This window comes from Barbus barbus (genome assembly GCF_936440315.1).
Source record: "Barbus barbus genome assembly, chromosome: 8".
In the NCBI taxonomy this organism is placed as follows: Eukaryota; Metazoa; Chordata; class Actinopteri; order Cypriniformes; family Cyprinidae; genus Barbus; species Barbus barbus.
The window spans coordinates 5,982,092-6,004,554 of NC_136736.1; the positions used below are offsets into that span (position 1 = coordinate 5,982,092).

At 37.1% G+C, this 22,463-nt stretch overlaps 1 protein-coding gene across 1 annotated transcript in view; it reads right to left on the reverse strand.

Annotated features, from left to right (window-relative positions):
• The window catches only part of bcl9 (BCL9 transcription coactivator), a 42,971-nt gene extending 24,406 nt beyond the window's left edge, over positions 1–18,565 (reverse strand). Inside the window, exons 1-2 of the mRNA XM_079424219.1 lie at positions 17,867–18,565; positions 15,716–15,874 (exon numbers count right to left, since the gene is read on the reverse strand). The gene's annotated coding sequence lies outside the window, so the exon portion shown is untranslated. The remainder of the gene's footprint in view (positions 1–15,715; positions 15,875–17,866) is intronic.
• Positions 18,566–22,463: the final 3,898 nt, after the last annotated feature.

Genomic DNA, 22,463 nt, shown 5'->3' on the forward strand with positions numbered 1-22,463 from the left:
CGACTGCAGATTTCAGATTATTCTATGGTCATGCGTCTAGGACAGAGAGAGTGAGAGACAAACACTGACCTAATGTGAATGCAAATAAATTAATAACAGTTCTCCCAAAATTACAAATTTGGTGGTTTACTCACCCCCCTAACAGACAAATACATTATGCATAAAATAAAAAGCTATAAAATAATTATAAAATAAAATAAGCATAAAGTATGAAAAAGAAATGCATATAAAAAAAATAAGTATTAAATTAAGTATAAATTAAAACGAGAAAGTATAAAAAAGTAAAAAAAGCAAGAATAAAATAGCAAAAGCAAAATATAAAAATAAAATTAAAAAAAAGGACTTATTTCTCTGCCAATAGCTCATAAAAGGTATTAAGACAGTTTACACAAAACTATTTATTTAAAAAACAAAAAAGAAATGACTAGTGATTAATGATTTTATGATGGACAAGTCTATACAACTCACACACATCATTTTTGTAACGCTATAAAAAAGCAGAACAAAAGTTTAGAACAACATGGGTTGAGTTATTAATACCAATTTTCATTATGGAGCAATTGTCCCTTTAAATCTGCTATGAGATCATAAACAACACTCGTAACTTTTTAATACTCTCACAAAACACAACATTTATGACTTTCCTCGCCTTCCCTTGTTTTCTGTCAATCACTTCAAGGTGATTGTTGGCTTCCCTCATTCAAGACCTAAAAGCATCCTTCAGCTCGCCCGTATCTACGCCCAGGGTTATGTTATAGTCAATCTTTTTGAACAGTTTTATAGTTATGTGCTAATTAAAGGCTTACGCTGTTTCCTCATTGAGCTAGGTGACATCAGTCATGCACACAGAGGTGCTAACAAACACATGACGTACATGAGATGTACCAAAACTGGGTGCCATCATGAGTCTGTCAGATATGGTTGCCACAAATTACAGGTTCTTTTGTGTGAAAACACACACACACACACACACACACAACCAGCCTCTCATCAGCAGACAGTGACGCAAGCAGACATGGTACGACTTAACCTTTTGCTGTACGACGCTTTCACAACAGCATTCCACACATGCTCCAACAAACCAGTTTATCTGTACAGAGAGGACTGGTGCAGAAACATGTATGCTTTAGTGTTCTTTGATAAATAAAATGTTCAACAGAACAGCATTTTTATATAAAAAATCTTTCCTAACAATAAAATGTCTACAGCGTTACTTTTTGACTAATTTAAAACATCTTTGCCAAATAATAGTATTAATTTCCAATTAAAAAAAATAAATGACTACATCTTGGTGTTAACAATATTATATTTAGCACATCACTAGCTAATAACTGCCCACACGGCTGATTTGCGTGTTAATATTTCAGAATTCACACCAAAACATTTAAAAATCAAGTTAAGTAAAGATTTCAGTAAAAGGGATAGGTTCGCCCAAAAACGCAGATTGTCTAATCACTTTCCAAATCTGCATGACTTTGTCTGGCATGAAACAAAGTAAGTCTCATTCTATACATTTATATAGAAATGTCTTAGCTTGGACATTATGATAAATGTTATTTTGTGTTCGGCGCAGGAAATAAAAGTTAAACAACATAAGGATAATTTACTGTCATTGGTCAATCCCCAATTGGCCAAACAATAGACTAATATATCGTTCAAACCAATTTATTGGCAAGAAAAAGATCTACAAGGAAATCATGAAGCAAAGAGAGAGATTCAAAACATCCTCAAAATGAAATAGAAATAAAATAATAAACTAAACTAATCTAAAATAGCCAGGATGTGTCCTTGCCTTTACAGCCTAAGATGTTGAGATACTGCAATACTTTTATATTGCAATAATTTCACATTCAATCTTCAAATTAATGTACAAACAATATAAACACAGTATATTTTTAATATTTGTTTACTGGCATCTTTTTTTTATGTCTGAAGGCTAGTATCACTGATACCAATTAATACTGATTTCCCTATATAAAAAATCCCCCTAATATTCAACCATTGACAATAGCCATTCAACATTACATTAAGAGCTTTCAATTTTAACATATATTAGACTTTAAAAATAACTTTAAGTGAACTTAAAATAATCTTCACATAAACCCATTATAATAAATATCATATTTATCTACCTGTGCCCCTCAGCAGAAACAGACAGAAATTGAATAAAGTTATCAAACACTAAATTTAAGACTAAATACAGACGAATCCTTAAAACTATAAAAGTTATTGATTTCCTCTTTTTTTCTTGCTTAACAGTTATCACAGCAGCTGGTTATTAGGTTATTTTGGCTTCTATTTCTTAAAGTGCCACTACTGAACATGACGCGGATCTGACATGCATCGGATTTTCTCTCAACTCTACCTTTTCTGACTGATTTCAGGTCGGACCCATTTCAGTCTCTACTAACGAGTTGCATCGAGTGTGTTAGATGAGGGAGACAGTGCTGGGCTGCTCCAGGATAGTTTTCAAAACCATTTCAGAGACATGTTCTTAATAACTCATATATTACATGCATGCAGTTTTATGGCAGCTTTAATTGCCTTTTTTGGTAACTTCATGACTTTACGAGCATGCAATGTTATGATTGGTTGTTTATTTCCTGCAGACATTAATAGATGCCATAGCCCTTATCGATGTCTGCATGAAATACCTCTGCTTTTGATTAACGCCATGTCGATACAGTAAGCCTTGATCATCATTCCAACGTGGTCTTAATTTGAATCACAAGCAAAATAATAGCCTATAAAATGTCTACATTAACTACGGATCTCGGCTGAAAGTTAAACAAACTCTGTAACAACTCAAATAAGATATGGCTTAATAATTGATCTCTGTAGATTTAATATATACAGTGATTTGCATTAAACTGTAAGCCCTCACACTACAAATAAAATTCTTTACACTGAGCAGATTTACTGGGTAATTGTGATAATGCTAAACAATCCACTGTTTAAGATCTAGCTATGTATTCTCCCCTTTAAAAAATAGCCATGGTTTTGCTGCTCTAACCAAAGTGTTTTAGCTGTTAGCCTATATCAGTACCACTGCAGTGAAGGAGACTGAATAATGAATATTTGCAGCCTCTCAGACAAACCACAGAGCGATTTTTTTTTTTATTTAAAGAGATTTACATATTAGTCCGTTTTATTCTAAGAGTATGCAATATTAATAGTAAACGGTCTGCTTTTTTCTGTGGTGATTTGCATGCGTTTACACTGTACGCTCCTCAGCGTGACCTAAAACATGGCGGAATTCAACGTGGCGTGACGTAGATTCCCAGACTATTTAATATGAAATGCAGGCTATGCGCGCGTGCGCCAGCACCTTTGTGCGTGTATTGAAGAGCACGCGCTGCGAGCACAGTAAAGTTTCCACGCTTGTTTGACTTGCGCCTGACGCTTAAGTGAAGCTGGAGCCCGCATCTGAAACGTCTCCTGTTTGATGTGCTCGTAAAGACGTTCTGCGACTGAATAAAGGCACTTCTTATCAAGAAAAAAAGGAGACAATTAGCAGTTATGAGTGGGGTGGCCAGCCCAGGCTCCGCCACTGTGTTAATGGCGTTAAATAATTGTAATGCGTTAAACTATAAAAATAAATCGCCTGCATTAACGTGCTAATTTTGACAGACAGACATCTCAAATTTGAATATCGTGAAAAACTTAATTTTTTGTAACTTATTTCAAAAAGTAAAACTTTCATATACATTTTAAATTCATAAAGACATTTCAAAAGTTTGTTTTAATTTTGATGATTAGCGCTTACAGCTCATGAAAGTCAAAATACAGTATCTCAATATATTAGAATATTTATATTTGAGTTTCATTAAATGACAATCCCTACAGTATAAATTCAGGGTCTCTTGTTCTTTGAAACCACAATAATGGGGAAGACTGCTGACTTGGCAATGGTTCAGAAGACAATCATTGACACCCTCTACAAAGAGAGTAAGTCACAGAAGGTCATTACTGAAAGGGGTGGCTGTTCACAGAGTGCTATATCAAAGCATATTAAATGCAAAGTTGAATGGAAGGAAGTAATTGGGTAGGAAAAGGTGCACAAGCAACAGGGATGACCGCAAGCTTGAGAATACTGTCAAGCAAAGCTGATTCAAACACTTGGGAGAGCTTCTTAAGGAGTGAACTGAAGCTGGAGTCAGTGCATCAAGAGTCACCACGCTCAGATGTCTTCAGGAAAACGGCTACCAAGCCACTTCTGAACCAGAGACAACGTCAGAAGCATCTTACCTGGGCTGTGGAGAAAAAGAACTGGACTGTTGCTCAGTGGTCCAAAGTCCTCTTTTCAGATAAATTAATTTTGCATTTCATTTGGAAAACAAGGTCTGGAGTCTGGAGGAAGAGTGGAGGCGCACAGAATCCAAGCTGCTTGAAGTCCAGTGTGAAGTTTCCGAAGTCAGTGATGATTTGGGGTGTTGTGACGTCTGCTGGTGTTGGTTCATTGTGTTTTATCAAGTCTAAAGTCAATGCAGCCGTCTACCAGGAGATTTTGGAGCACTTTATGCTTCCATCTGCTGACAAGCTTTATGGAGATGCTGATTTGCTTTTCCAGCAGGACTTTAGCACCTGCCCACAGTGCCAAAACCACTTCCAAGTGCTTTGCTGACCATGATATTACTGTGCATGCCTGACCTGAACCCCATATGGAATCTATGGTATATTTTCAAGAGAAAGATGAGAAAGTCGATCCAACAATACAGACGAGCTGAAGGCTCAATAGTGCCTCAGCAGAGCCACAGGCTGATCGCTTTCATGCCATTCCTCACTGATGCTGGAGTTTGTGCTAAAGGAGCCCGGACTAAGTATTGAGTGCATAAATGAACATACTTTAAAAGAACTCGAACTTTTCTGCCTTGCAAATCCTTTTTTGATTGATCTTAGGAAATATTCTAATATTTTGAGATACTGGATTTTGACTTTCATGAGCTGTAAGCTCTAATCATCAAAATTAAAACAAAACAAAAAAATTTTTTTAAATGTCTTACTTTACATGTAATGAATCTAAAATATATATGAAAGTTTCACTTTTTGAAATAAGTTACAAATAAAAATTAAGTTTTTCATGATATTCTAATTTTTTGAGATGTACCTGTATATATATACACTATTTAAACACATGACAAAATCAAAAAGAGTGTTAATACTGGTATTGTACAAAAAAAGTTTCACTGATGTTCAGATGAAACTGCGGTTACTTTCATCTTAAAGTGCATATATGCTTTTTACACCAGGGTTTCTTAAACTCAAACCAAACACCCCTTTCATTAACCCCAAACTATTTACAAACCACCAGAAGCGTGCAGTTGCGTTTGTATTCTACTATTTTGCAGTGTGATTTTTGTCTTTCAACTCAAAAACACCGTTTCATACAATAGCTACACATGCTGTTCAAATGCTCAAATGTCCAATTCTACCAGGCGTGCGTCTGTTTCCTCTACAGCGCATGAACATTTTCCAAACGCATTAGCTGTAAACTGTGCAGGCCTGGGCTGAGCACGGCAAACTTAAACATTAGACAAATGTTCAGTGCTTCCATCCGTTCTCCTCCTCGCTCTCTCTAAATGCAGCACTGCACTCTTGGCCGTGTGTGTTCCTTTGTTCAGTGGAGTGTCTGTGTCTGTCTAGTGAAGTGAGCTCTCCTGACCTGAGACCACCGCTGGCATGGATCACACTCGCTCCTGTGTGTATGTGTGTGTCTGCAGTAGAAGGCTCTCCTGCTTGGCTACCAGAGTTGGCATGGTGTTCCCGCTCCCTAAATGCAAGACTAGACTCCTGTTTCTGTGTGTGTGCTGTTGGCATGGTGCTGCAGGCTTCTACAGGCCGCCAAAGGCCTGGCGCCATGGTGACATGATGTCAGATGACCAGCTGGTGAGAAGGGTGATCTGCACTGACACGTAAGTGTGTGCACGTGCATGCATGCATTCACACACAACCGGAGAAAATGAGCATGCTCTCTCTCTCACACACACAATACTTCATGTGAACAAATGTACAGAGTACCACTATACATTGTAAAAATCAAACCATCAGTCAGTTGCCTGAAAAATTAGTCAACTAACTGGTAAAACTGACTGTTTGCATAAGACTTGTGTTTAAAACACAAAAAGTGCAACAGAACGGAAAAGGAGAAAACTGAAAAAAAAAGCTTAAAAAACAAATTGCTTAAAAAAAAAGAAACATCACCAATATAAAAATAACTTAATGAAATAAAAAAAAAAAAAAAAAAAACACTATACACAACAAAACAACTAAATTGCTAAAACTGGAATAAAATATAAACTAAAAAATTCAAAATATAAATAAAAACAATAATAGCATCAATGATACTAAAATAACACTGGCACTGATACTACAGTTCTGGCCAATATCAGCCAATCATTTTTATAACAATTTAAAACTTCCACAGAAGAAAAAGTCTTTGAACAATCTGAACATCATCTCTTGACCTGTAACAAAGATAGTATAGACTACTTCACATTAACTACCAAAAATACTCTCGTAATTTGCTATTCTGTTTCGTATAGATCCAGATTTTCAGGACACACAAAAAAACACAGACAGACTTCCAACAAAATGACAGTGTTAACTTCGGGTCCATTTAGCAGGCTGGCACACAAACCCCCCACACACACTTCTGAACTGGCACACAGATGCTCTGGCCCAAACTGCTCTTGGCTTGGTGGGTGCAAGCTGGCACAGCTGGACCTCTCCACATCCCACAGAGGTTGAAACTGTGAACACATACACCATAAATGACACAGCTTTAGGTCAGCAGTGCCCCCCACCAGTACCATATCCTTACAAGAGGACAAAAAAAGAGAGATCAGTCTTGTTAGAACATGAGATTATTTCTGAAGGAGAAAATGAGAAGGAGGGAAGTAGGAAGGCAAAAAATCTTTAACACCTTTCCTCAGTAGACTAAAGTGCAGTCGATACAGTAAGCATGGTGTCAGAGCTGTGATGCAACTGATGGCACACTGTATTTACAGTGACACTACAAGGAAGGAATACATGACAACGGTCCATTGATTTATAAAAATATCAACTGACCAGAAAAAATGTATTCCACATATACCACCATAACCACACCTCAGGACATTGTTCAGATGTTTTATTTCAAGAAATTAGTCAAGTTTTTGTCTAATTTATACACATCTCATCCCAAGTGTCCTTTGCCAATTCCAAAATATAATTTGAGCTAAAAAAACAGAGGCTTGAGCCACTGATATGTAAACTAATATTTGAAAATACCTTTGAAATAACCAATAAGTTTGCAAAGTAATATAAAACTACTGCAGTTGACAGACGTGGAACTACTGCATTTCTGTGTGCTTTCTAGAGAATAATTAGATTAAATTAATCTGATGGATAAATCAAACGTAGATATGAGTGGCGCCGTTTTATCTACTACATACTGAAGTATGCATGTATGACACTAATGGTGTTTTCAGCGTCTACATGAACATCAGCAGAGCTGCTCTGAGAGAAAAACCATTGTCAAATACACTAAACTCAAAGGTCTGCTACAACCCGGCAAAATAAAAGTTCAATTTAACTTGAAGTCCTGACCGAAATAAATCATCATTGTACAATCTACTTAAGTTATGACAACAATAATAATAATATATTTTCTTTATAATAATTAAAACATTATTTTTAAGGAATATCATGTTCGTCCATAACATTTTATAACATTAATTAAAATGTTAAAGTGTGATATAGATATACATAAGGCTTATGGCTTTATTTTGTAATTGTTTTTTTTTGGTTTTGTTTTTTTTCCTCAGAAGGGAGGCTTACTTTCATTAAAATGATTTCAAGTTTGTTGCAATAAAGGTTCACTCAAATAACTTGTTCTTATTCTTTTAAGAGTCATTGTTACTGATAAGAATTGTTGTTGAATTGTTAGAATTTTCTGAGACGATTATCATACCGTGAAAATCTCATACCGTTACAACCCTATTTGGGTGTACTATATCCGCCATGTTGCCATCGTCACGTGACCTACCAGCATCAGCTGATCCGCTACTCAGCTATTCACAACTCCTCTCTCGTGGCTCTTCCTGGGACAGAAAAGTTACCATCAAATGTGCACTCCAGGATCTTACTTCAGACATAGTGCTCGTTTGCCATACTGTTTTTGCACACTATGGAGTAACACATTGCAAGTAACGCTAGTTACGTAGTCAGATTACTTTTTTCCAAGTTACTAGTAAAGTAATGCATTACTTTTAAATTTACAGCGAAATATCGAGTTACTTTTTCAAATAAGTAACGCAAGTTACTTTTTCTCATTTATTCACTGACACCTTTCCTCTCCCCATGTTCAGAGATACTGGGAGTGAGGTGCAGAGGCACTTCCTTCAGTCTGAGGAAAGGGGCTTTACAGTTGCCAAAGATAACTTTTGCGTTTTTTTTGTTATTAAAAAAAACAAATAAGCAAGCCCAGCTCAGGTGACAAAGTAACGTAACAATTAGTTACTTTTATATAGTAACAATATTGTAATGCAATACATTTAAAAGTAACTTTCCTAACACTGACTGTATATAGTATGGATTCAATTTATTTTGATTTACTGAATCAGTTTATCAGTCAGAGAGGTTCTTTACTGCACTGACTTACTGAATTACTCAGTGTTTCCCACAGACTTACACTCTACTTGTGGCAGCATATATAGGCAAATTCATTGTCTGCAAGCAGGAGGCGCTTGTAGCGCGGGAGAGATAGAGGTTTAACCCGGTAACGGCTGTACACAAACAGCGCTCCGCTCACAAACGCTGCTTTATCAGGCATTACATGTAAGATGAAATGAAAATGGTATCCAAAATTTTCTGAAGACAGTCGGATTCAACAAATAATTTGTGTTTAATATTGTGTTAAAATAGTCCACGTGACATCAGCGGTTCAACCGTAATTTTATGGGTTTTATTAAATGGCACAATTTTATTTTTTGGGTGAACTATCACTTTAAGATTCCCATCCCTGCTCTTAACTGTCCGCTTGCCACTCAGAAATACATGGTGAATAAATAAGCCAAGACAGACAAGATGGTTGGGGGCTTTGTCTACATGAATCAATATTACTTCACAGTCCCACTGTGCAGTAGCTTGAACAATATTACAATACAAAAACAAACACCGTCTATACAGAAGGTAAAGGAGCATCCCTGATCTTAATACCTAATTCCAAAAATAAGCTTGGCAGAACAGCAAGCGCACTAAGATTAGCAGAGCAGTATGGTTTCCAGCAGAGATTAAAAAGAATCTTTTTGGTTAAAGCTGCTCTGGATGACAGCTGTGAGGTGGACAGATGGTGCGCTGGCCTGTAGGGGAGAAGCCAGCGAGACTGTCAGGACAGGGTTACTTGGTCACCAGTGAGAAACCGTGAGACCAAAAAGCTTATTTCTGCAGCACAGCACCCAGCGGCCATGATTAACATTTAATGACGCTTGCATATTGAGAGCACTACTCTCTCAGACGAATATGGTTACGAATACTGCTAGCCAGCAAAAGAGCCTAAAAAGTCGAGACTGCTAATGCAAATGTGGTAACAACTACCGTTGGCTAAATATATATTTTTTTTTTATCCTGGCATGAAAAGTAGAATAAAAATGCTAATACAAATGCTTTTGTATGTCAAAAAAACGTAAATTTAGGGTTTTGCTATGTATCGTTAAGAAATACGCTGATAAACATTGCTAATTCAAATACTAATTGTACATTATGACTAAGTCCAAGTGCAAAAATGTCATCTAGGATGTTTTTAACAATTTCATACTGATATAAAAAGCTTTCGGTTAAAAGACTTGATCATATGTGTGCACTTCACCGCTGTATAAATGTGGTTAGCAGGAGGTAGAAGCTCTTGCTCTCTTCATTCGCTTGAGGCTACAATTTGGCTAACAGAGTTGGTGAACTGCAGGTCGATTTAATGCTGCTAGATTCTTTCTGAGAACAGACAATGATTACACTATTACACAACACTTAACTTCTAATCTGCAAATTTAAACTACACATTAAATTTCAGGGCATTTTCTGAACTGTTTAATAGATATACTCCCCAACACTCTACCAGCAAACCAACTATAACAAGGTAAAATGAAAAGACTGAAGAAAATCCCTCTCACAAAACCGTACAATGGCAGCAGGACCATGGTACAAAGACGATATCAGACATTACTATGGCACTGAATGATTACTGTATTCATATACCTTGTTATTTACATCCCTGTTCAAAAAAAAAATAAAAATAATAGCTGGCCTTAAGTTGGTCTCCTAGCCTGGTCAGCTGGTTTAGGAGAGTTTTTGAGCATTTTTTTTAGCTGGTCATACTGGGAGACCAGCTTGACCAGATAAACCAAAGTCATATCCATCTAAAACCAGCATAGGCTAGTTTTAACCGTGTTTATTTATTTATTTTTGAGCAGGGCTAGTACCTGAAAGAATGACACACAAAGAATAAAAAAAAAACCTGCAAAAATAATAAAATTTACTGCATTTTGGTAGTGCTTAGAGGTAAACAAACACAATGCAAATACAGGTGTAGGCCTCTGCTTTGTCTAACACAAACTGAATTATAATGAGTTCAATCTATGCCAGTCTACAAGAGAGTAATGCATTTTAGGCCCCTTTTACAACTTCAGTCTCAGGTTATCTGATTATAAGTGGTCAGACCTAGATACAACGCATCCAGGATGTTTTGTGATCCAAACCATAGTGGGAGGTAGTCCACATCGCATTTACACAATGCATCCTAATGCAAAACCGCCTACTCTGTCAATCAACCATTGCACTCATCTGTCAATCAAGCAGTGGTTTTAAATTTAGCTATTTACGTGTAGCTTAAAAAGACTGATAAACTATAGAAAACTCGTACATATAAATTGACAATTTCACAATCAATACGTTAAGACACGGATGATATAAAACACACAGATCTGAAATTGAGCAAATATAGTTTTAGCAAATATAGCTTTAGCAAATATAGCAGCACACACACACACACACACACACGACACCCATTTGAGAGTAAAGTCGATCACAAGGTCATAGGAGACACATTTGAGACATTATGCATGTCACGTGACCACTCGTGATGGGATACACCTAGATAGATGTTAATACCAAGTGTAAACGGGGGCCTTCATTTCATCAGGAATAATAACTTGCTTATTTACAGATATCCTTGTTTAACAAAACCATATCCGATAAAACATAACCAAGTACCTGCCGTAATTTTCCTTTTCCACTCAGATGTACATCACAATATTTAAAAAAAATCTGCCACTACTTCCATTACATCACATCTTTAAAAGATGAATTATAATGTACGCAATGATTTATATCATCAAAGATAAGAAAATAAATCTAGTTAGCTCTATGCGACAAGCAAAAACAGTCTGAACATTTACACATGCAAATCTTATTTTTCCATGAGAAACCAGCTCATTTTAAACAAGCAACCTGCTTTTTTGCTTCCACTTTATGCAAAACAAGCATTTGGATTTTCGGTCTAAACTTTTCCAGTGAACTCAATGCTATATCAGATTAATCTACAGGTTAAACTGCGACCATTATAAACTTTCGAAAAACAGGTTTTAGAAGTTCGTCAGTAATAAAATGACACTCATAATTCAGTGAGGTAACCCTGGCAACAAGACAACCAATAAATAAAATTATGACCAGCTCCGGTTAAAGGGCAGGATTTCCGCTGTGGCCAGTGGGGATTATAAAATCCTCCTGCACATTTATCAAAATCACCTTTAATTATGAACTGCAAAGGAAATGCAAACCACAAACTAACATACACAGACCTGAAAGAGAGGATGGTACTAATCAGAGAACAGACACAAGCAAACAGGCAAGTCATCGGAAAAATATTCACAGACAAACAAGCAATATTAACTATTCTCACCATACTGGTTCCAGACATACAGTGACAACAACCAGCTCAAAGCACACACATTAAAGAGCATTTCATTGGCACGGAGCAGGACAGGTGTAAAGGCTGTACCAGTGATTACATGTTGGCATTTTGTGTGTAGGTGTCTGTACACAGACAACTCAACTTTCAGGGTCCCAACTCAGTCACACAAACTTTAATACAGTTCTTTGCGGTCAAAAGTACACAAACCTCATTCAACACTGCCAGACAATAACATTGATATTCTAATTAGTAGTCTAGAAACACTTCATACTTCAAACAAACAATCATCAGCATTCGCTCATATACTCACAAATCAATTCAGACAAATGCTAACACTGTGAAACAAAGTAGGCCTATTTACAGACATAGATTCAACATACAGCTGCAACAAATTATTTTGATAATTAATCTAGCCATTATTAGAACGACTAATCGATTTATTGATTATTTCACAGATTAATTGGTAGGCTTTTTGCTTTCGCAACAAGTTAAAATAATGAGTTAAACATTCTAGCTAATAAATAAAACAAGATAAATCACTTAAGTTTTTGAAAATGTTAAACAATTATATTTAGTCTTGTGCTACAGCGCCGCACTGGTCAATACATTTTATTGTAGGCTCTTACACTAGGCCATATCATACGACTATTGGACAACAAAAAATTCATCGTCGCCATCGTCGAAAATGTTGACTAATCTTTTCAGCCCTAATTCAACAAACAATAAATAAACATTTTATTCATTTCAATTTAGATTTTTTTTTTTTAAAAGACTAAACAATTTTATACACACACAACAATATAAGAGATTATTTAAAGGGATAGTTCACACAAAAATTTTAATTCTGTCATTAATCACTCACCCTCATTGTTCCAAACCCGTAAGACCTTCATTCTTCTTTGGAACACAAATTAAAGGTGGGGTATGCATTTTTTTCAAAAATGCTTTAGAAAACTGAGTCGGGGCCGAGTACCAAAACAAACTTGTAGCCAATCAGCAGTAAGGGGCGTGTCTACTCATGATGCGAGGAGAGAGCACTTATCAGTACATTAGCCGAGCCAAGCGATGACAGAAAGATAGAGATGGCGGATAAAAAACAAAAGAGGAAAACGTCTGCGGAACAAAAGAAGGCTTACACCGCGTCTACACTGGACGCGACAAAGCGACCGTTGAAAATCATTAGAAATTTGGGTCAATATATCATAATAAATATCGGTGTAGACACGGTGTTACAATAAGGCAAGTAGTAGGACCTGTGTAAATATCGGATCAGCTTTCCAGTGCTGGAGAGAACTCAAGAAGCGGGAAGGCCTGCGATCGGGTGCCGAGGTTGCTTTGTTTCTTCTCGAAATGTAAGTAACATTGGTTTTGGGAACAACCACGGTCAAGGCACAAAAATGTAGCAAGAACATCGATGAAATAGTCCATGTGACATACAGGTTCAACTGTAATTTCAGGAAGCTACAAGAATACTTTGTGCGCAAAGAAAACAAAAATAACGGCTTTATTCAACAATTCTTCTCCTCCTCATCCCGTCTGCAATGGTGTGCCGCCATTGTGGAGAGTATCATGACGCATACGCTTGCTTCCGGTTGATGTAAACAACGCATGCGCGTGTTACGTAAGCAGCAGCACAAATGCACGTGCGTTGTATACACGAACCGGAAGCAAGTGCATGCGTCATGATACACTCCACAATGGTTATTTTAGTTTTCTTTGCACACAAAAAGTATTCTCGTAGCTTCATAAGATTCAGGTTGAATCACTGATGTCACATAGACTATTTCATCAAGGTCCTTGCTACGTTTCTGTGCCTTGACCGTGGTAGTTCCCTTGCTTGTGTTCCGAAGATGAACTAAGGTCTTACAGGTTTAGAACGACATGAGGGTGAGTAAGTAATGACAGAATTTTTGAACTATCCCTGTAAATGTACTATGCGATAAAAACTTAAAAGGGTCCATCTTACAAAATCAAAGTTTGTCTCATGACATTCAAATTTGGGCAGACCAAAACATGTTTTACAGACAAGTTTGAGCTACAACATTAACATTTTGGTGGTCCTTCACCCTTCAATGAGTCAGTTGAGTTTGGCCTATACTGAAATAAAGTATTCGTTCACCCAAAATGAAAATGGCATTTTTTCAAACGTTTATGACTTTCCTCCTTCAGTGGGACACAAAAGAGGATATTAATCCAAATGACTTAGCTGCTCTTTTAATTACAAAGAAAATGGATTGGCAAATAAACAATGAAAATTATCAATTTAATGGGCGAAGGAATCCTAAAGGAAACAGAAGAAAACAAAAAAGTTGTTTTACTTACTCATCTAAGTTTTGATTATGTCTGAGAATTCGTGTTTTCAAAACCAACATAAGAATAATTAGTTTATTCATGCATCACAAACACAATTCAAAGTTGTAAACGGCTACAGTTATTGTTGGCCAAAGGACAGGTTGCTAGCATCACTCACCTCTGGGCATACCACAACTACAGCCAAGCCTGTGATACAGAATACCAGCAATCTCTGCCAAATATGAGAGTGGGACAGACACTGAAAGAGCAAGACACTAAAATTGCATCAGAAGAAACAATCAAATCATTGTTTCCCATAAACTTTCTCCCAAACTCACTTTCAATAATTGGCATGTTTAAATGCAGCGGATAAATTCCATAGGTGCTTTGTAACATCTATACAGTGAAAATAATCAGCGCCAAAAGCAAAATAAATTCAAGGCGCCTATGTCTTATTAAATTATACTTTCAGAAAAAAAAATAATAAAATGGAGCGATGCTTGCCTAAGCAAAACTCAACTCGATGCTAGGGTGTGTTTGTTTTTTTACATGTTGCTACGTGGACTGGATTTTCACACATTTATGCACCAGCAGGAAATCCACAATTCTACTTAAATTAATAGTTAGGTCAACAATGAAAATTGTGTCATCATTGTGTCATCATTTACTCACTCTCATGTCATACCAAACCCTTATGATATATTATGGGAAAATTTTTAATAATGTACTTGTCATTCTCTTCCATGCAATAGCAATTCATTGGGAATAGTGCTTTAAGATTCACCAAGAATGCAAACGCACCAAATCTCTTGAAGCCAACATTATTCTTTCAAGTGAATATTTTGAGTTGGTTGAGCTGGTTCACAAACCGTGCTGAGCAATTCATTCACAAAACAGAACTAGCAGTGAACAACGACTACAATTTGTTTTTTTTCTGACACAAAAAATAATAAGAATTGCAATATAGTGCATGACTACTTTTATGATGCTTCTGCTTCCTTTTTGTCTCCATTAATTGTAAGAGCATGGAAAAATGCAGCTAAAACATTCCTCAAATTTCTCCTTTTGTCTTCAACGGAAGAAAGCAAGCTATGAATCTTTGGCAGAACAATTGCTTTAAAACAAATAGCAAAATTCTCCTCAAAACTAGCAGTCTTTTCTGTAAAACAAACTCACATTCATAATCTCAAGCATGAGAAACAGTAATGCATTCTTTTACCTTAATATACATATTCTATAAATCAATATACCATACAAACCAATCTAGTGGGCTGCCTTTCTCCTTAATGGACTCAAAATAAATAAGCCGGGTCCCCCATCATCCAGTATTAAAGTCTTGTAAAAGCACTGATTTTATGTAAAATAATGTTGTTAGTCTTTCTTTGCCGTATTAAAGCAAAAAAGTCTTAAATATGAAACCCTACATTTCAGATCTGTGTAAAACAAGACCGTGTGTGCATCGCACTATAGTTCACTTACCTTGAACACCCCTCAGGTTTCAGAGTCTCCCGTTCTCCCTCATCTGAAGACCATGCAAATAATTTCCACTGTAAATAGTGTGTGTGTGAATTTGTGAGCGCCTCTTCTCCCGTAGATTAAACCAGTGAGCTCAGGAGATCACAGACTCTATCCGAACACCTGTGGAGAAAAAAGAAGTTCAGAGTCAGACCACAAACATACACTTAACCACAGAAGATCTGAAGATAGCAGTAGATGCTTGACGGTGGTAGAGGTCGTTGTGTGATTTGTGAATTTACTCTTAGATGTCAAGCAAAATTGGTTGCACTGAGATTATGTGCAAGTCATAAAAGAGATGATGAGATTTCATGGAAAGTGCAGGAACGAGGGAAAAACACAGGAAGCCATTTTTGTAAGCGAGGTTCCAAATAATGCCAAAGCAGTTCAACATCATTCGGCAGCAAGAAACTAAGATTCAATAAAGAAAAACCAAACCGTTCTCAAATATCACAGTATGCAATATTTCAGACAATCTGGTATTGGGTTTCTCTTTATTGCACAGTGACTTGGGACAAATACCGGGCATTATTGTTGAATGCTGTGGTGAGGTGAAGCCAAAACAAATAGAACACTTGCCAAAAAAAAAAAAATTCAAGAAACATAAGAATTTCCCCCCCTTTCCAATCGTTCTAACGAACTTCACCACACGCTAATTCTTGACAAAACCAAACCTACAGCAGCAATTACATGACTCACTTTGTGGATAGGTACAACAAGAATTCAATTCTCTAAGCACACACTCTGACTAGTTAAAAGAATGGGGCAAGATTTCCCTCTGGTCTTCTATGCTGTAGTCTACAAGATTGACAAAATACATTCAAGGTTCAGAACAGAGAAAACCCAAGCAGTACATTAGCACACTGTACGGTTTCTTTAGCGATTTTACGTAAAAAAAAGAAAAGTGGTTGGTGCTTAGGCTCTCAAACACACAGTAGTTAGGTTACAAGATCTTCTTAAACTCAACAAAAAGCATCTGTATCTTAAAGGTCAGTCCTCCTTACCAAGAAAAACACTGTAATTTGTTACCCCTAATAGCATAGTCAATTGAGTACACAATCTGAGCATTTAGTCCTGACTATAAAACTAATTTGATGCTAATAAACAATTCCTCATCAACATCTAATTTGCGGTCTTCAGCCAACACTACACACAAGACCAGTCTTTAACGTTCATAAATAATGCACCAAAAGTCACTTAAGTTCAAACTAGGGTAACCAAAGGTTGTAACACCTATAAATAAAGCATTCAAGGTTATATATTCATGCTTGGCAAACCACACCCAGCAAACATGGGCTTTCCTTTTGAATAATATCATAAATATGCAAAGTATGAGAGTTCCTTGGCTGTGACAACCTTATCTACATTGCACACAATTCAAGCACCAAAAAACACATTTTGACAGTCTTCTGAAGAAAATTGAGTTCAAAAGCACCTTGGTTGCTTATGTTTTTGCTCATTTGTGATACACCCTGCTGTGTGCAGGCCTGGGCAGAGTTAACTAACCCAACACAGATACCTGCACACAGAGGAAGCTAATAGACAACAAAACACCATTTATATCTGCGTATCACGTTCAGCTGGATATACGGTTTCAAAACGAGGGTTTTAGCAACATTGTAAGAAAAGTAAATAGGGCTTGATGTAACAATGGAGAGCAGCGGCGGCCTCGCGAACTTCCTTGTAACCTGGTGGATTCTCTGAAGAGGACAAAAACCCGAGGAAAGTTTGGGAAGCAAAGGCGTTTACGAGGGAAACAGAAGTGTTTAAAATGTATAAGGACAGTGCATGCGGAAATAAGCGTTTTTAAATGAACAGTTGAGGTTTGTAGCGATTAAAAGTAGGTATGGGAGAGGGAAAACCGCGGGGTGGGAAAACAAGCTTCCTTTAGCATCTCCAGCCATAATGGCATCTGCAAGAAAGTTATAACTTGCGTGCCTTACTATGAATGCATGTTGGTTAAGGAAAATATATATCATTAAGAGCACTTGGACTATTTATTTGTGACTTTAAATGCAAATAATCCGAAATGAGTCATTCTTTGGGGTTTCCTAAATTATAATTGAATGGGAGCGCGTGGAAGAAAAGTATGAGCGAAAGCAAAACAAATCTTACCCATGTCGAGCTCGGCAGCAGCAAATATTCCACATAAAGCACTTTTCCCATTGCATTTGCTCAAATACATCAGAGCTCCGCGAATTCCATTCCCACTGGAAAAAAGTGAAGTTATTCCTCAAGCGAGCGCATTCCCCTCATTATAATCCTAGAGGTATCCCGTTTTCCAAAGAAAAAAATCAAGAGCATGGATGCCCGAGCATTCTCGCTAACAAAGGGCGCCGACAATCCTACATACAACCCCAAAGAATCGGTGTAGGAAAAAATCTCAGCTCCGGACTACAAATGGCCAAACGGCGGATCCAAGACGTCCCAAACTTGTGCAGCCCTTTTTTCTCTCTCAAAGAAGTTGTTCCTGTTTCGCCAAAGCTTGGGGGAGGGGAGCTGTTTTATCAAGCTCCTGGCCAAAGAGAGAGAGAGAGGGAGCTTAAAATCCTGCAGGCTCTTCTGTGCTTGAGATCCACTGGAATAAACGCTTTAAATCAAGTCTGCAGTGTATTTGTAGAGCCAGTGATATATGCGTTAAAAATAGCAGTGGATCAAATAATAACCGCAGAGACACAAAGATCTCATGAGAATCAACGTCGGTCCTTATAGACATAATATATTAATATATACTATATTAATCGACATTATATGTTTTAGATGCGAAAAGGATACTCTATTTCCTTTATCCTTTGGACTGCTCTTCTTTACAGTGGTTGGGAAAAGCCGCTATATTTTAATATAGGTTGGAAAAACACAGAGGGGTGTCCGATTCCGCGCGACGGGGCTTCGCGAGCGATTCAGTCTCCCCAAAACGTGCTAGTCACAGCCTTTCCTTATGAAACACGAGTGATTAAAATAGCTCACGGCATTAACATGGCTTCCCCCATCAGAGATGAGCGAGTGCCGCTGATGTGTGTTCGCCTCCCCCTCGTTGATCCGGCCGGATGGTTCAGTCCATATTGTATTAAGTAGCAATTCTAGGTCAGGTTGACTCGCCATTGAATATAAGTGAGTGACGCCGGAGATTGTGCTCTCAATCCAGACGAAATTCTTTGTTATTCAAGTGTAGGTAATGGCTAATCAAAGCAAGGAAGAGCTCACTGGTGTAGTAAGGACGTGTTGAATCCTGGTGCACAGCTGTTTTGTTGAGAGTGAGACATTGTTAGGTAAGAGAAGGTGCCAAAATTATAATCACATTTCTACCATCCAGTTGAATTCAGATGCTAGTTAAAAATTAAAATCATTAAAACACCGTCTGCGTTATATTTACTCCCATATCAAAATAAATAAATTACAATTCTAATTATTATTACAACAAAGGAAAATACATTAATCTTCACATCTTTACGTTCCTGGGATTTGGTAATATTTCAGTCCCTCAGGTGGTTCACCAAAATTAATTGTTAGAAGCTTTTCACAAAACTTTGGGATGCCCATTATAATGAATAAAAATATTATTATTAAGTTTAATATTTTTTTAGCATAAAATAATGTCTTAAAACAAGCATTTTGTCATGTCCCTGAGGCACTTCACTGAATTTGTGCTTAGAAAATTATTAACAAAATGTGCAGTGTCTGTGATTTTTGGCAACAATGTAAGTATTTATTTGTGTTCCTTTCTTGTAAAAAATATTTTATAAAAAATAGACTTTAAAGTTATGTTCCTCGTTCTGAACTCAACCCCATCACACTAACCATTATACGCCCATAATACCTTAGACTCCACTCATATGTGGCATAATTTACCAGAAATGACATCATTCAGGTCTCTTTAATAGTGGTGCAGAAAATAGTAGTATCATACTTTTTATTCATATTTTTTGAGGCATGTTATAGTCAGGGAGGGTACTGTCAAGCTTAACAACTCAACCCCGTCACATAAAATTAAGATGGAAAATTATTACTTTTTCAACATTTCATTTTAATCCATAAGTATATACAATGTACTTATTTTATTGCTGCCATATATGGTCTACTCTCCTCAACCACATGAGGAGCAGTGGTCATTTTGAATGAAAAATCACAACCCTGTCACAAATATATGTATTTCTCATTGTTACAGGGTTGAGTTATTTGCTTCATTTATGTAATATATATATATATATATAATCCAAAATCATGACAACTCATATTTTTGTTTTACATAGAATTTGTGATGTAATATGTCCACTTAAACGTTAACAAGCATCATACATCAGAAATTGCACCCAGATTTTCAGCAGAAAGACAATGTTGGGCGTGCAGATGTGTTGATCCAGAAACAAGGGGACAATACGAGAGGGAAACAAAACCAAAAATTAAAATTTAAGGCAATGTATCCCTTCAAATGTGTTCAACCCCGTCACACCTTGTCACATTAATATTTTTAGAAAAATATAGGGAAGACAATTAAGAACAAAAGTATTTCTTGCTGATTACTATCTTACATGGTAAGGGCTAAAATAATAAAATTGTGGTTTTAGTTAAAATGTTTATTTAAAAATATTTTATAGAAAAATAAAGAGACCGTAGTCACACCGTAAACAATTTTTTGAACCAACTTAAAAGTTTAAGGCAACAAGCTTCAGCAGATTTTTGAGTTTTCTCAACTTGTTGTTTTAAGTTTATACAACAAAAAGTTGAGAATCTCCTCCAAAAATAAGTTGAGAACTCAAAAATCTGCTGAAGCTGGTTGCCTTAATTTTAAGTTGGCTCAACATTTTTTTTACATTTTTTTACAGTACACACAATTTGTGTATTTTTAGCTTCAGTCCTATAAAAATTTGAAAATTATGATAAATGTTACATTTTTTATCATTACATTGTTATCAGGGACACATGAGCAGTATGTATATGTTTGTTTTATAACAATTTCTGTGTAAAATCCTTTTTAAACCAACCCCATTTTGTCCATTACAGGGTTGAGAAAAAAAGGCGTCTAAAGCTGAAAAAACTGAAAATAATAAAAAGTCCTTAATGCCTGAGGTGGGAAAATACGATTTTTTGGAGGTTTGATATGTGCCTAATGATGTGGGGTATTTAGAATTTGATTCAAGAGAGATTCAAGATTTTTTATTCGTCACATACACAATTATACAGAGTATAACCAGCAGTGAAATGTAAGTCAGGTCCGCTCCAAGGACAGTGCAATTGTATAGAATACAAATATTAAGAAAAAGAAAAGTAGAAAAAAATAAAATAAAACATAAAAAAATATAAATATAAATGTGCAGGTCAGTATGTTGTTGACATAAATAGTAATATAAGAGGAATGTGCAAAAGAATGTGCAAAAAAAGTTGTACAGGGTATTTAAATAGCAGCATATGAGGTAGAAAAAATGATGAATAGCTTATAGACATATTGATATTTACATGGAGTCAAGTGATGTTATGACACAGAGTTAGAGTTTAGGAGCCTGATGGCCTGGGGGAAGAAGCTCCTCCTAAGTCTCTCAGTTTTTGCCTTCAGGCTACAGAAGCGCTCACCAGATGGAAGCAAAGTGAATAGTCGGTTACCAGGGTGATTAGAGTCCTTGTTGATTTTGACAGCTCTATTTTTGCAGCGTTTGAGGTAGATGTCCTGCAGAGAGGGGAGAGCAGACCCTGAGATGCGCTCAGCTAAGCGCACAACTCTCTGTAGTGCTTTGCAGTCCTGATTGGAGCTGTTTCCATACCACACTGAGATGCACTGAGTCAATACACTTTCTATGGTCCCTGAATTGAAAGTTTTCAGGATTGCTGGTGAGACCCTGAATTTCCTCAGCTGTCGCAGATGGTATAGTCTTTGCCTGGCTTTCTTAACCTGTGTTTGGATGTGTGTAGTCCAAGTCAGGTTCTCGGAGATGTTTACACCGAGGTACTTGAAGCTACTCACCCTCTCCACAGGGGTCCCACTGATCATAAGAGGAGTGTAGGGCCGCTGCTGTCTCTTCCTAAAGTCCATGATCAACTCTTTAGTTTTGCTCACATTCAGAGAGAGACAGTTGTCCTGGCACCATGATGTGAGTCTCTCTACCTCATCCAAGTATGCGGTCTCATCGTTGTTGGAGATGAGGACCAGAACCGCAGTATCATCAGTGAATTTGATAATAGATGTGGAGCTGTGAGAGGACACGCAGTCACGCGTGTAGAGAGAGTAGAGCAGGGGACTCAGGACACAGCCCTGTGGGGCTCCTATGTTCAGAGTGATGGAGTTTGAGGTGAACTGGCCAACTTTCACCACTTGAGGTCTGCCGGTGAGGAAGTCTTGAATCCAGTCACAGAGTGAGGAGTTTAGGCCGAGGTCTGTGAGTTTAGATGCCAGCTTGGTGGGGACTATAGTGTTGAAAGCTGAGCTATAGTCAATGAATAGCAGCCTTACATAATTCCCATTGTTGCTGTCCAAGTGTGTGAGGGAAGAGTGGAGGACGTGAGAGATGGCATCGTCCGTAGATCTGTTTGGGCGATAGGCAAACTGAATAGGGTCCAAAGTATCAGGTATGGAGGAGCAAATGTGGCTCTTAATAAGTCTCTCAAAAACCTTCATGACTATAGAAGTGAGGCGATAGTCATTCAGGCAAGAGGGTTTATTGTTCTTAGGCACAGGGATTATGATGGATTTTTTAAATGATGTGGGAACCACGGAGGTAGC